Source organism: Xenopus tropicalis, chromosome 6 (assembly GCF_000004195.4).
Source record: "Xenopus tropicalis strain Nigerian chromosome 6, UCB_Xtro_10.0, whole genome shotgun sequence".
In the NCBI taxonomy this organism is placed as follows: Eukaryota; Metazoa; Chordata; class Amphibia; order Anura; family Pipidae; genus Xenopus; species Xenopus tropicalis.
The window spans coordinates 2,275,579-2,288,666 of record NC_030682.2 but is presented as its reverse complement, the minus strand read 5'-3'; the positions used below and the strand labels follow the sequence as shown (position 1 = coordinate 2,288,666).

At 40.5% G+C, this 13,088-nt stretch overlaps 1 protein-coding gene across 2 annotated transcripts in view; it reads left to right on the top strand.

Annotated features, from left to right (window-relative positions):
* The window catches only part of LOC100486918, a 50,530-nt gene that overhangs the window by 12,925 nt on the left and 24,517 nt on the right, over positions 1–13,088 (top strand). Inside the window, exons 1-2 of one of the 2 annotated variants that reach the window (XM_002942870.4) lie at positions 2,465–2,528; positions 7,977–8,031. The gene's annotated coding sequence lies outside the window, so the exon portion shown is untranslated. Of the gene's footprint in view, positions 1–2,464; positions 2,529–7,976; positions 8,032–13,088 lie in introns of those variants that run through there. The other variant, XM_031904108.1, reaches the window with a different exon arrangement.

The following is a 13,088-nucleotide window of genomic DNA, read 5'->3' as shown; positions in this document are numbered from 1 at the left end:
GATGCCCCATACTTGTGCCTAGAGGATCACGGGCAAATGTTATTGTAACATCGAGCTCATAATATGGCATAGTCCCAGCGCAGTTACGTTTAATTCCCAACTAACAAGAAGTGGAATCCTGTGCATTTTGATGCATTTAAATATGTCAAGTACATCTCCCCCTCACAATAACAATTACAGTGGGCATTTCTGCACATAAGTGAGCCCTATGTGGCTTCTCTATGGAAAGGCGCTGATCCAGCTGACTGAATGGATTCTAAAGTCTCTGCCTCTGCAACAAGAACCTGGAACTATGGCCTCCTTCAGGGGTGTCAGTAACTGGGGCCCAGCAGTTGTCTGCTCCCTCAATAGTCACCTGTGATTTTATGCAAGGGGTCACCCCCATTTCTCCCCCCCAGTCAGAAACTCCAGGGATCCCCTGCATCTATACAATCATTGAGGGGACATGATTACTCTGTACAAGTACATTAGAGGGGATTATAGGCAGATGGGGGATGTTCTTTTTTCCCATAAAAACAATCAGCGCACCAGAGGCCCCCCCTTTAGATTAGAGGAACGGAGCTTCCATTTGAAGCAGTGTAGGGGGTTCCTCAGGGTGAGGGCAGTGAGGGGGTTGGGGAATGCCCTGCCGGGGGATGTTGGGTAGGGGGTTCCTCATGGTGAGGGCAGTGAGGGGGTTGGGGAATGCCCTGCCGGGGGATGTTGGGTAGGGGGTTCCTCACGGTGAGGGCAGTGAGGGGGTTGGGGAATGCCCTGCCGGGGGATGTTGGGTAGGGGGTTCCTCATGGTGAGGGCAGTGAGGGGGTTGGGGAATGCCCTGCCGGGGGATGTTGGGTAGGGGGTTCCTCACGGTGAGGGCAGTGAGGGGGTTGGGGAATGCCCTGCCGGGGGATGTTGGGTAGGGGGTTCCTCACGGTGAGGGCAGTGAGGGGGTTGGGGAATGCCCTGCCGGGGGATGTTGGGTAGGGGGTTCCTCACGGTGAGGGCAGTGAGGGGGTTGGGGAATGCCCTGCCGGGGGGTGTTGGGTAGGGGGTTCCTCACAGTGAGGGCAGTGAGGGGGTTGGGGAATGCCCTGCCGGGGGGTGTTGGGTAGGGGGTTCCTCACGGTGAGGGCAGTGAGGGGGTTGGGGAATGCCCTGCCGGGGGATGTTGGGTAGGGGGTTCCTCACGGTGAGGGCAGTGAGGGGGTTGGGGAATGCCCTGCCGGGGGATGTTGGGTAGGGGGTTCCTCACGGTGAGGGCAGTGAGGGGGTTGGGGAATGCCCTGCCGGGGGATGTTGGGTAGGGGGTTCCTCACGGTGAGGGCAGTGAGGGGGTTGGGGAATGCCCTGCCGGGGGGTATTGGGTAGGGGGTTCCTCACGGTGAGGGCAGTGAGGGGGTTGGGGAATGCCCTGCCGGGGGATGTTGGGTAGGGGGTTCCTCACGGTGAGGGCAGTGAGTGGGTTGGGGAATACCCTGCCGGGGGATGTTGGGTAGGGGGTTCCTCACGGTGAGGGCAGTGAGGGGGTTGGGGAATGCCCTGCCGGGGGATGTTGGGTAGGGGGTTCCTCACGGTGAGGGCAGTGAGGGGGTTGGGGAATGCCCTGCCGGGGGATGTTGGGTAGGGGGTTCCTCACGGTGAGGGCAGTGAGGGGGTTGGGGAATGCCCTGCCGGGGGATGTTGGGTAGGGGGTTCCTCACGGTGAGGGCAGTGAGGGGGTTGGGGAATGCCCTGCCGGGGGATGTTGGGTAGGGGGTTCCTCACGGTGAGGGCAGTGAGGGGGTTGGGGAATGCCCTAGAGATGGGGTAATGGCAGATTCTGTTAATGCCTATAAGAGGGGCCTGGATGAGTTCTTGAACAAGCAGAATACCCAAGGCTATTGTGATACTAATACCTACAGTTAGTACTAGTGGGTGTATATATAGTTTATGTATGTGAGTGTATAGATTGGTAGGTGTGGGTTAGGTGTGCTGGGTTTACTTGAATGGCTTGAACTTGATGGACTCTGGTCTTTTTTCAACCCTATGTAAGTATTGTGCTCATTTTGTAATGGGAGGTGGGACAAAAATGGTGAGACAAAATGTTATTGTGCAACGGGCTATGAGACATTACTTATGAGACAGCTATGAGACAGTTCCTAAATGAGCCCTATTGTCTATAACACAAAATGCTAAGAGATTCCAAACGTAAAGTGCAGTTGACTGATTCCTAAAAATTATGTTTCAGATTTTCTTAGAGCCAAAACCATTGCACAAAGTGCACTGAAAGTTTTATTTTATATATAAACATATAATCACTGCATATACATGTAACATCCATATAGGATTAAACACTACACCAATGCATACAATAACATATTTGAAAATCAACAATAACAAATTAGTATTGGGCTGGGTTCCTAACTAAAGGTATTTTATGGTAAAATTGTGAATAGCTAACATTTTCTTTTTTTTTTTTGAACTATGTTTTTATTTATTTTTAGAGAAAAACAAGGTAAGACATTGTCAAATCAAGGTGACATTACAGTATCCCTTTTTAGGGTTTAGTAAGTACATATGTTCATAATAGTCAAAATAAATGTATACAGTAAATAGTGCAAAAATATCAAATGCATACTTTAGTATTTGTATTTGTTTTTGTTTTAGCTTTTGCTTTTGCCATGGGTTCCGCATATCTTTCTATCATAGGTCTGATAGGTAATCTTAGGTAACAGTAGCCCAATGACCCGTAGGGAAACGTAGGGAAGCAGGGGCATGACGTAGCAGTAGGACAGACATAGCCACTCCCAGTTTGTTATCTGATTGGTTGTTTCGTTTGGGGTATAAATAGCTGGAAAATGTTCCCGCTCCTCATCCATTTTAGGCAGCATAGGAAAACGCCCACCCTCCCTCCCTATAGAGGTGGAAGCAACGAGTGGTGTTGGCGGGGTGATTCAGTTGGGGGAAAACAATGGTTGGGTTAGGAAGGGAGTTTGTTAATTGTTTGGGGATGGCATGCCTGGAACCTCAGGGGTAAGTAAGTGGATTAGGAGGTGAGTTTTGTTGGGTAGGGGGTTCCGGAATGGAAGGGCAGCTGGCAGCGCCAGTTGCGCTGCGCAGTTATTGGGTTGTTATGGTGTATGTTATGGTTTATGTTTATTCAAAGTTGGTTGTTTGTTATACAAACATTTGTATTGTGTTCATGAGTTGTTTTCTATCTTATTTGTTCTTATGATATATTTTAAATTAAAACTCTAATTGTTATTAATAAATGTTCTGCGGCCATTTTATCCCAAGAATTGGTGTCCGTGTGTTTATTGGGGTTGGTAAGTAAAAACAGGCAAAGGGGTTAAGGTTGGGAGAAGGGCGGGTCAAGATCCGACGTTGCTCACGTCATGTTAGGTTCTAAAAGTTCTGGTTACTGCTCTGTGCTCGTATTGCGGTTCAGGTCATGTCTACATGATTATGTAGCTGTCCATAGTATGAGTCCCATAAAAACCGGAAAGGGTAATGTTTTATCATGGAGTATGGCTGTTAAGTAATCCATGTTCCGAATAAGCTGCACCTTATTGATCAATTCGGGTATAGTTGGCATTGTAGGAGATTTCCAGTCGCTAGCAGTACACTTTGCACCACCTTTTGTGTCCACTTGCCTATTCCCTGTAGCGGTAATCGTAAGAGATGTGACAGCGGGTGTTTTTGCAAAGTGAGACAGGTGATTTTTGAGAGGATTTCTGTGGTTTTGTCCCATAGGGTTGCTATTATTGGGCAAGCCCAGAATATATGGTACATCGTAGCTTGGTCATGATTACAGCGCCAGCATGTGGATGGTGTTTCTGGGAAAAGTTTTCGGAGAAGAGATGGTGTATGGTACCATTCGAATATTATTTTGTATAGGTTTTCCTTGAAAGTGGAGCATATGGAGGTTTTAGCAGCCACTGTCCAGATTTTTTCCCATTGTTCCAACGTTATGTGAATGCCAAGTTCCCTGTCCCAATGTAACATATAGGGATGCGGTGAATTATCCATGTTTTGGTCAATAAGAATGTTATATAGTGTGGAGATCATGCCTCTCTGTGATGTTGACCGTAGGCAGATATGTTCAAAGTTTGTTAGGTCTCGTTTTTGCAGTCTTGAGCACAGGGAGTTGACATAGTGCCGTAATTGATAGTACATATAGTCTTTCAAACCATGAAGTTGGTAATACTGGGTTATTTCTACTTTATCCATGAATTTACATGTTTTCCCATTAAACAGTTGATAGATCTGAAATACCTTAGTGTGTTCCCAGATTTTGATAAAATGTTTTTCCATTCCTAAACTAAATCTAGGGTTCTTTAGGAAAGGTGTGAATGGAGATGTTGCGGGATTAGACCGTAGCAAATTATCTTTAGAAAGCCAGAGTTTAAGATTAAATTGAGCTGGTTTGGATAGGGGTCCTATATCCCATTTCAAATCTTCAGACCATAGTAAGGCTGCAGGGTGTATTGAGTCTAGTTGTAGCATTTCAATTTCTGCCCATTTAGTGTGTGCTGTTTTCTGGTTCCAGTATATTGTTTGTCTAAGGTGTGAGGCTATGTAGTACTTATAGAAGTTGGGGAGTCCTATGCCCCCTTGTGTGCGTTTTGCCTGTAGAATCTGTACCCGTATTCTATGTCTCTTTCTCACCCACATACATTTGAGGCATTTGCTTTGGAAGTGTTTGAATGTTAGTTTTGGTACTGGTATTGGCAGGGTTTCGAAGAGATATAGTAGCCTAGGGAGTAAGTTCATTTTTATTGCTGCCACTCTACCAAACCAGGAGAGATTGTAGCTGTGCCATGTGTTGAGTTCTGTGGCCAAACATTTCCACATTGGGATAAAGTTATGTTTATATAAAGTGTCGTAGTTGGTCGTAAGATGGATACCTAAATATTTCAGCGTGTCTCTTCGCCAATTGTAGTTAAAGTTAAGTTGTAGTAGTTTTACTCTCGGGGCTGGAATATGTATTGGAAGGGCTTCTGTCTTATTGTTATTAATTTTGTATCCTGAGAGCTGCCCATATATGGTTATTATTTGGTGTAGCTTTGGTAGGGATAGTAACGGTTTTGTTATTGTTAGAAGGACATCGTCCGCATATAGGCTTATTTTATATTCCCTGTTTTTAATTGTCACCCCTTTTACATTTGGGTTTTGTCGTATTTGGGCTGCTAGGGGTTCTATACATAGAACAAATAGAAGTGGGGATAGCGGGCATCCCTACCGTGTCCCGTTTGTGATATGGAGTGGCTGTGAGAGAAGTCCTGCTGTCTTGACTATCGCTGTTGGGCAAGAATATAGTGCTCTGAGTGCTTGGAGGAATGGACCTTGAAATTTCATGGTCTCTAAAGTGGCAAACATAAAACCCCAGTCCAGACGGTCGAATGCCTTTTCGGCGTCTAAGCTTAATATTAGAGCTTCCTCTTCTCTCCTATTTAGGCTATCAATGAGATTTATAACCCGTCGTGTATTGTCTCCGGGTTGTCTATATTTCACGAAGCCCACTTGATCTAAGTGGATTAATCGTGGTAAGATTAAGTTTAGTCTGTTTGCCAGGATTTTCGTGAAAATTTTCAAATCTGAATTTAGGAGAGAGATGGGTCTGTAATTTGCGCAGGAAGTGGGATCTTTTCCCTCCTTTGGTATCACAGTAATGTAAGATTTCAAGGTCTCTTTATGTATTGGTGTCCCTTGCAGGTACCCATTATAGAGATCTAACATAACAGGGTAATAATTCTTTTATAAATAGTTTATAGTATTTGTATGTCAGACCGTCTGGGCCGGGGGTTTTGTTGGAGGGTAAGTGCTTGACCACTTCTGTTATTTCCTCCTCAGTTATTGGTATGTTTAAGGCTTTTAGTTCTTCTATGGTTAGGGTGGGGAGTTTACTGTCTTGGAGGAATTGAGTTAAAACTTCTTTAGGGGTCTGTGTTGGGGGAGGTTATATAATTGTTTATAATATTCCTTAAAGCACTCTACAATCTCTCCTGGGTTGGATTCTAGTTTCTCTTTGTGCTGTATCACTGTTGGGGTGTTTTTGGCTCTTTCTCCCCTTAGTTTGTTTGCCAGTAGGGTATGTGATTTGTTAGCATATTCATAGTATTTTTGTTGTGTCCATCTCAGCGACTTTTCTACTGTGTGGAGCATAGTTTCCCTTATGCTATTTCTCTTTTGGATAATATCTAATAGGAGACGTTTTGTAGGTTTTTGGGAATAAATGTTCCTGTACGGTTTTGTTCCTATTTTTTTTAACTGCACTAGCTAGTGAGATGAATTCACCCCTAATGCAAGCTTTGTGTGCTTCCCATAATATAGCTGAGTCTAGTGTAGTCTCCTTATTTAGTAAAAAGTATTCTTTAATCTTTTCGGTGAGTGTTTGTTGGGCCTCCTTGGGGGTTAGTAGTGATTCATTGAGCCTCCAGCAGTTTATTATGCTATGGTCCATTTGCAATGGGATGGTTAGCAGAATTGGGGCATGATCTGACCACGTGATTTGGTCAATATGTGCCTTTAAATTCTGCACACTTCGTTTGGGTGATATAAAAAAATAGTCAATGCGGCTAAATGTTTTGTGGGGATGTGAGTAAAAGGTATCATTTTTCTGGGTTGGATGTTTAATCCTCCATATATCTAAGAGTAAAGCTTTCCTTATCAGTTTTCTGAAGTTTTGGGAACAGAGGGTTGCGTCTTTATTGGGTAGGGTAGAGTGGGGTCTCATAGTGTCTCTCAACTGGGAGAGAGCCATATTAAAATCTCCACCCAATATTACCTTATGGTTTTGATATAGAGCTATCTTATTGAGTACCTTTTGTAGAAAACGAACCTGTCTAACATTTGGGGCATATAGGTTAGCTATTACTACCTGAACTCCCTCCAAAGTGCCTTCTATTATGATATATCGGCCATTCGGGTCCACCTCCTTTCGCCCAAGTTGGAAAATAGAGTTTTTGTGAAATAATATCGCAACCCCTGCCTTTTTAGTTCTGTTTGAGGCGTAAAAATAGTGAGGGTAATTTCTATCTCGGAGCCTTCATACATCATCGTTTGTATGGTGCGTCTCTTGGAGGAGCGCAATATCTGCATGTTGTTTTTTAAGCTCTGTTAGTATTAGTTTCCTTTTAATCGGGGAATTTGATCCCTTTACATTTAGAGATAGTAGCTTAACCATCGATATTGGTATTTGTATAGCTAATGGGTTTGTTTGTACTTTTGGCAAAAGAGGTGGAGCCGACTGGGCCTGATTTAATGCGGATACCCTTTTTGGCAACGCAAAGTTTGTAATTTATAGTTATGTTTATCTTTGTACTTATATACAAACATTCTAAGTTTGTACCGATTATTTTGTTAAGTAGGTCATAGCATAATAATGAACTTAATAACATCAACAATAAAACAGTAAAACAAAAGTGTAGTGAACAGTTAGGCATCTTTATACTCTTCTCACTCCCTGGCCACTTCTGTGGTGGGGGAGAGGGGCTCATAACTAACATTTTCTTGTTTTCATTTTCATGTAAATGATCCAGAAATGGTTTCCACTTTTCCCAAAGTTTTTACAAACCTTTAGATCAGAGAATTTGAAATTCATGAGAACAAAGGTCCAAACATTCTTTAAAAAGAAGTTTTATTGTTGGAGGGTTGATATCAATCAGTTTATTCAAAATAGATAATCTTGCGGCAGCCAATAACAAGTGGAACATTCCCAAATCGAGCTACGTAAGAAGCAATAAATGATGATAATTGAGGAGGATCAATTTGAACCTTTTACGAAATCTGACTACTTTTTAGCTGAAGATTCCAAAAGATATGGAGATGTATCTGAATTTTTCCATGAAGCACTTTGGATTATTCTTATTTTATTTTGAATTGATCTTTTTATATAAGTGTTTGGACCAGTGGGACAATTGGAGATATTTTCTCATTTGAGGGGATCGGATATTTTAATTTAAATTCATCTTAATATCTGATGTCTCTTAAAAATCTTATCTTTTTGTTTCCAGGCTGTGGAGACAGGAGCTTGAGTAGAGGGAGAAGAGTCTTTATTACAATAAACCTGTAAGTATGATGTTAATTGCTAGTTAGATTTAAACCTTTTATGCAATCGTTTCCAACAGATTATTGTATCTCTGTAAATTGGGTTAATTCTTGCTTCTTTAGGTTGTTTATTCCAGTTACGATGTAGTAATTCAATAATGTTCTCATTAGAATCAGATAAATATTCTAGATGAAAATTGATATATCTGTCACCTCCATAAAGCCATTCCAAGATATAGCTAGCCAAAGCTGAGAGATTAAAATATCTAAAGTCTCTTAAATCTAACCCCCCTCTCTTTTTGGAATCCCTACGTTTATACAAGGCAATTTTTGGTATTTTATTTCTCCCTATGAATTGTAGTAAACTTGTATCCAATGCCTTAATATCTTTGTGTTTGGCAAGAAGAGGAAGATTTATAATAGGATACATCAATTTTGGAAATATGAGCATTTTTAAAAAGTCTATTCTACCTTTCAAATTTAAGGGAACATTTATCCATTTGTTACATAAATTAATTACATTCTTAACCAACAGACAGATATTTAAAGAATAGAGCCTGTTGAGTTCCGCTGGTAAATAAATACCTAAATATTTGATAAATGACTTGGGTTTCTCTATTGATTTAGAATCCTTGGAGAAGTTGAACCATATATCCATTATTTCTGTCTTGGAAACATTTATTTTATATCCAGAGATTCTACCAAATTTGGTAAAAAATTTCCAAAATATCTGCAAGATGTCTATCTGGGTCTCTGACAATTAATAACATATCATCTGCGAAAACAGTCAGTTTGTTACATATCCCATTAATAACCAATCCTGTAGACAATGAGCTTTAGACAGAATACTTATGAATGGTTCTAAAGACAGATTAAATAATAATGGAGAAAGTGGACAACCTTGCTGTGTTCCTCTGTGAGTAATGAATTGTTTGGAAAGTTCTCCTGCTGCTAAAATTTGAGCTTTAGGTGATGAATAAAGAGAATTAATTAAGTTCATAAAAGGACCAGAAAAAACAAAAGCTTTTAAAGTATCTTGAAAATGATGCCAGCAAAATTATCAAATGCTTTCTCTGCATCAATACTTATTAAAGACATGGGGATTTTATTAGATGATGCCGTATATATAACTTTCAGTAGTGTCATAATATTTTTATTATTATCCCTTTATATAACCCTTTGTTCTGAAGACACTAGCTTTGAAATGATGGCTGAAAGTCTGTTAGCTAGAATCTTGGATACAATTTTGATATCCTGGTTCATCAGGGTTATTGGTCTATATACATTCATAAGCATAGGATCTCTTCCTTGTTTGTGTATAATTCTTATATGAGTACAGTATGTAGACTTGCAGGAAGTAGTTGTTTTTGAAATAGGATGCCACTGAAAATTTTAGTAAGAATTGGTGAAAATTCTTTAGACATTAATTTGTAGAATGGACTAGTGAAACCATCAGGACCTTCTGCTTTTTCTTTTTTTAATTAAGAGATTGTAGTGATAATCTCCTCTTCAGAAATTGGCAAATTTAAGAAATTCAAGTCATCTTGAGTAATTACAGGAAAATTTAATTGGGTAAAAAAAATGATTTCCTCTCCATGTAGAATCTGTGGAAGAATATAATTCTTCATAAAAATCTCTGAATGTTTCCACTATTTGGACAGAGTCTCTTATAATTGTATTATCTTTGGTTTATATAGATGAGAGGGAATCATATCTATTCTCATTTTTAATAATGTTTGATAAAAGCTTGTTAGCTTTCTAACCAAAATTGAAATATTTAGATTTAGAATATGACATATTCATTTGATCCCTCGTATCAAGCCAGAGTTTTAAATCTTTTATGGAGTTTTCATATTGGAGTCAATTAGAACAGCTAGGATTAGTTGTAAAGGGATAAAGGCATCTTTTTGTGCTTTTCTCAGCTTAATAATTTAAGAATTAATCTCTTTATAAAAGTTGCTACAAAAAGAAATAATTTCACCGCTAATAGTGGATTTCCAGGTGTCGCAGAGTAACATGGGATTCTCTTCAGAATTATCCAATGGAAAGTTTGCCTATTTTTCTTTGAGAATTCTTGAAAATCAGGTCTGTTATATAAAAAAAAAGAGGGAAATCTCCAAGGAATATAAGATTTGGTTATAAACCATTCTCAGTAGTATATTAATAGGGGCATGGCCTGAATGTGAGAAACTACCAATGTCAGTGTTTTCAATTAAATTAATAACATTTGTTGAGGTAAAGATGTCATCAATCCTTGTACCTGTACCATGAGGATGGGGAAAAAAGTTAAATCTTTACTTGTAGGTGTAACCCTTTCTTGGCGCATTCACTTATTTTGGGCTTTATACAGGAGATTGGTTCCCTTTGCAGGTGAAAGGTACTGGGAACTGGGATTTTAGTGCAGTGCTGCCCCCTAGTGGACACTGAGGAGCACACCTCAAGGGGAAAAGCAAATATCAACTTTATATAATGAAGTGAAAATGAAATAGCATTAACATGCAACAGTAATAACCCTGCTTTGGGAACCTGTGTGGGTTTAGCCACTACTGGCTCAGTCTCTCTAGGGACACAGTCGCACCCTCCCCTCCTGGGGAAATACCCCTGTTCAGTTTAGTCCTGGCAAAGTCCCTCCCCCAGAGCTCTTTCCCCAGGTAGTGCTACCTGCCCCAAAGTACCCCTGGCCCTTTGGAATAGGCAGTTGCTCCCACATAGCAGGCACATGAAAAACACCTGTCCCCACACAGGGGCCACACACGGTAGACTTAAATACCTTTCCTCATATGGGTCAATCCCAGGATTTAGGCATCTAACCGCAGGGTTAGATCTCTCTTTAAAGCTGGCACAGCATTACAGCCACTGCTCACTGGTCTCAACTGCTGGCAAAACAAGGGCTTCCTTTTCCCCACCTTCACTAGAGCTAGATTTAGCCTCTAGGGTACTCACTTTACTGGGGCCCTGTTGATCCCAGGCTCAGTGGGTCTCCCACCTGGGTCAGTAGAAGCAGCCAAAGAGGTAGCCCCACCCCCTGCTAAGCACTATATCATAGTGCCCAGGGTGTGGTCTCCCTGTTAACCAATAAGACACATAGGCCAACTCTAAACTGATACATGGGTCTTGCCCAGTAACAGCACAAACCAAGGAAGTTGTAGGGTTTAAAGCCATAGGGACTTGTTAACCCTATGGGTCCCTACATAGGATTAAAGATTCTCCATGTATCTCTCAGATTGGTTTGATTTAATAAATCTGTAATTCATTTGAAATTTTTGTTATTCAAATTTTTATTGGGACCACATTTATCAAGAATCCAGGAATGAGACTGATTAAAGTCCCCACCTAGAATTAAATTGTCAGAATTTAGAGAACTAATTAGTTGAGTTACATTTTGATGTTATTATCATTGGGCGCATAAACAGAACACATATTCCAAGTATTGTTCTGTATTAATATTTGCACATGTATAAATCTTCCCAATTCATCTTTATTGGAGGAAATAACTTCATATTTCAATCTCTTGTTTATTAAGATAGCTCCTCCTCCTTTCTTTTTGAAAATGTCTCCAATCCGAGATGTTTTAAGTTTGTAATTTTCTATATTATTTAAATGAATTTCTTGTAATAAAGAGATGCTTGAATTTGTCTTAAGTTCATTTAGAATCCCGGATCTTTTGATTGGCGAATTTAAACCATTAACATTCCATGAGATAATTTCAAGTCTCTCCATTTATGAAGGTTTAAGGATATAGTACAAGTAACGATTCATTAATATACGACAAAACAGACTTGTACAAATATACAATCCAGCACATTTAACCAGTATTTTAACCAAAACAACCATAACAACGATAATATTCATTTTACAAGAAAAATGTAAAGTGATCAGAACAGTTGAGTAATATATAAGTAAACAAAAGGAATTCTGGGAATGAATTCCAAACTCTTAAAAAAATGCCATTTCCATGGGTTTACCCTATAGGCTAAAGCTCACCCACTGGGTTTGAAGCTGAATGTAGTTGGGAATCTGATCAGCTATTATCCCGGCTTCAGATTCAAACCCAGTGGGTGAGCTTTAGCCTATAGGGTAAACCCATGTAAATGGGATTTTTTTAAGAGTTTGGAATTCATTCCCAGAATTCCTTTTGTTTGCTTTTGTCTGTATGAGGCTGTCTCCTCAACCTTATTTGTTTGTCTGTAGAACCACACGGTGACTCTACCTAAGCTGATCAGAAAACCCTGCACTACACTGTTGAGCCTCAAGAATGGTGAAACCGGTCTGTAGTTGGGAATCTGATCAGCTATTATCCCGGCTTCAGCTTTAAGCCCAGTGGGTGAGCTTTAGCCTATAGGGTAAACCCATGGAAATGGGATTTTTTTAAGAGTTTGGAATTCATTCCCAGAGTTCCTTTTGTTTGCTTTTGTCTGTATGAGGTAGTCTCCTCAACCTTATTTGTTTGTCTGTAGAACCACACGGTGACTCTACCTAAGCTGATCAGAAAACCCTGCACTACACTGTTGAGCCTCAACCTTATTTATTTGTAATATGTAAGTGAAATACTCTAGTCGTCATTCCCTCTCGACTCTTTTTCTCTGAGGTACAAAAGAGACCAAATGACTCTTACAAAAGAAGTACAGCCTATAGCGTAGGACTCCGTCCCCCACCACAAGTAATAAAACACCCTTCAATGTTTATTTCATTGTTTTTGAAACAGTAAACAAGCCTTATTGTAATTGAACCGTATCCGACTGCATTTGAGGAGAAATGTTTCTCACAAGTTGTGGGGATCTGGGGCGTCGCCGAGCAACCATTATGTTTATTGTCTTTCTTTTGCACTTTTCTAGCGATGCCAGGCCCCTGCTCTTTGGAGTTTTATATGCTGATTAAGGTCATATCTTTCCATCTTAAGAACAAGTCTTTCAGCTTCAACAGGATTGTCAAAAATTTGAGTTCCTGCCAGTAAAAAAAAATGTTAAGCAAGGCTGGATATGTTAGTGCAAATCATAATCGGAAACAACACGACATATTTTTGAAAAAAGACGTCTCCTATTAGTGCAACTGAGTAATCCTGGAAAATCAGAAGTGTG